The 2,948-nt window shown below is 42.2% G+C and overlaps 1 protein-coding gene across 2 annotated transcripts in view; it reads left to right on the top strand.

Annotated features, from left to right (window-relative positions):
- Window positions 1-2,948, top strand: part of FAM65B (family with sequence similarity 65, member B) — a 287,827-nt gene that overhangs the window by 94,913 nt on the left and 189,966 nt on the right. The window lies entirely within an intron of this gene.

Genomic DNA, 2,948 nt, shown 5'->3' with positions numbered 1-2,948 from the left:
ATGAAAAAGAAAATAACAAGTGTTAAAAAGGACACAGGGACACTGGAACCCTCACACGTTGCTGGTGGGAATGTAAAATGGTACAACCACTTTAAAAAACACATGTCAATATGAAAACTTGTACATGAATGCTTATAGCAGCTTTATAATAGCCAAAAGGTGGAAACCAAATATCCATTATCTGATGAATGCACAAACAAAATGTGCTATATCCATACTTTTATTCAGCTATTAAAAGGAATTAAGTGCTATCGGATGATATAAAACGAGAATGTCCAGGCACAATGGCTCACACCTATAATCCCAGCACTTTGGGAGACCAAGGCAGAAGGATGGCTTGAACCCAGGAGTTGGAAATCAGCCTGGGCAACATGGGGGAACTCCATCTCTACAAAAAATACAAAAATTAGCTGGACGTGGTGATGTCTGACTGTAGTCCCAGTTACTCAGAGGGTTGAAGCAGGAGGCTCACTTGAGTCCAGGAGGTTTAGGCACAGTGAGCCCTGATCCCATCACTGCACTCCAGCCTGCATGACAGAGTGAGACCATGTCTCAAAAAAGTAAAATAAAAATAAAATGAGAATGGACCTGAAAACATTATGCTAAGTAAAAGAAGCTAGTCACAAAAGACAGCATATTATATGATGTTATTTTATTTATTTGTTTATTTATTTATTTATTGAGATGGAGTTTTGCTCTTTTTGCCCAGGCTGGAGTGCAATGGCGTGATCTCGGCTCACCGCAACCTCCGCCTCTCAGGTTCAAGCGATTCTCCTCCCTTAGCCTCCCAAGTAGCTGTGGTTACAAGCATGCACCACCACACCCAGCTAATTATTTTATATTTTTAGTAGATACAGGATTTCTCCATGTTGGTCAGGCTGGTCTCGAACTCCCAACCTCAGGTGATCTGCCTGCCTCGTCCTCCCAAAGTGCTGGGCTTACAGGCATAAGCCACCGCGTCCAGCATATGATGTTATTTATGTGATATGTCCAGAACAGACAAATTCGGAGGCAGAAAGGACATTAATACATTGCTTGGAGCCAGGGTTAGGCAAGGAAATTGGAATGGGGAGTGACTGCGAAATGGGCACAGGGTTTCTTTTTGGAATTATGAAGATGTTCTAAAGGTACATTGTGGTAATGGTTGCACAATTTTAAATATTCTAAAAACCACTGAACTATACACTCTAAATGGGTGAATTTTATGGAATGTAAACTACATCTCAGTAAAGCTCTTTCAAAAAAAAAAACTGTTTTAACTATACATAATTACGCCCCCAAAGATACTACTTTTAACATTTACCATATTTATAAACTTTGTAGACCTTCCTTAATGAGAGCTTAGTGAGTGTGAAAGGAGAAGTCTTAAGAATGTCATGATTAAACTATAGGCAAGTCATTCCTTCTCCTCTATGTATTATATGGATATTAAGTCTAATCTATTTACTATCCACATTTTTATCACTGCCTTATGCTATGGTTTGAATAGTTGTCCCATCCAAAACTCGTATTGAAATTTAATACCCAATGTGGCCATATTGAGAGATGGGGCCTTTAAGAGGTGACTGAGTCACAGGGGTTCTGCCTTCATGAATGGATTAATCCATTCATGAATTAACAGATTAATTGGTTATCATGGGAGTGGGACCAGAGGCTATATAAGCAAAAGGAGGGAGACCTGAGCAAGGATGTTAGCCTGCTCAGCCCTCTTACCCTGGAACATCCTGCCCCACATTGGAACTCCATGGAATTCCCACCAGCAAGAAGGCTGCCAGATGCAGCCCTTTGCCCTTGGACTTCTCAGCCACTGTAACTGTATGAAATCCATCTCCTTTCTTTATAAATTACTCAATTTAATGTATTATGTTATAAGCAACAGAAAACGGGCTAAGACACCTTAGATGTTAATATGGGGACTTATTAGTCAAGCCAAGAGCCAAGTCATAATCACTGACTGCTCTTTTCACCTATGGTCCAGTTAAGTTCCTCCAAGCACCTGAAGTCTCTTGTTTTCTTCATCTCATTTCTACTACCCTATTTAAAGCCAACATCATTTCTCACCTAGATTGTTGCAAGAGCCCCTTCCAACAGTGTACTCTGCCTACACTCTTGCCCTGTTGATATGTTGATACACATACTCACCCAGCAGCTAGAGTAATCTCTCTCCTGCTTACAACCCTTCAATATCTCCACTTATATTTAGACTACAGTTAAAATTCCTCAAAGTGTCTCCCAAGGCTTAAGATGATGGGCTTCTGTTGACCCTTCCAACCCTAGGGCTTTCCACCTCCCACCCTTCTTCCCCACGCAACAATCTGTTTCAACTATACTGCATTTCTTTCAGCTTCTAGCATACATTCTCTCTTTCTCTCTTTTCTAAGCCTTTGTACTACTGCTTTCTCTGGGTGAAATATTTCTACTGCTACCCCCCACTTACCACTCACAGTTCTCACCAGCCTGTGTCCAGCCTACTCCTTCTCATTCTTTTTTTTTTTTTTTTTTTTTTTTTTTGAGACGGAATCTGGCCCTGTTGCCCAGCTAGAGTGCAATGAGGCAGTGTCGGCTCACTACAACCTCTGCCTCCTGGGTTCAAGTGATTATCCTGCCTCAGCCACCCAAGTTGCCAGGATTGCAGGCACCCACCACCACACCCAGCTAACTTTTCTGTATTTTTAGTAGAGACAGGGTTTCACCTTGTTGGCCAGGCTGGTCTTGAACTCCTGACCTCGGGCGATCGGCCTGCCTCAGCCTCCCAAAGTGCTGGGTTTACAGGCATGGGCTACTGCACCCAGCCCTCCTTCTCATTCTTTAGGAATCATTTGGCCATCACTCCCTCCAAAAGTCTTTCCTGACTCCCATGGCTCTATCAAAAGCCCTTGCTAAGATCCCACAGAACTCTATATTTCCCCTATGATAATGACACTCATTGCATAAAATTGGAATTGCCA

This window comes from Mandrillus leucophaeus, unplaced genomic scaffold (genome assembly GCF_000951045.1).
Source record: "Mandrillus leucophaeus isolate KB7577 unplaced genomic scaffold, Mleu.le_1.0 Scaffold56, whole genome shotgun sequence".
In the NCBI taxonomy this organism is placed as follows: domain Eukaryota; kingdom Metazoa; phylum Chordata; class Mammalia; order Primates; family Cercopithecidae; genus Mandrillus; species Mandrillus leucophaeus.
Note: the sequence above shows the minus strand (reverse complement) of the source record. Positions and strands in the feature narration are given on the sequence as shown.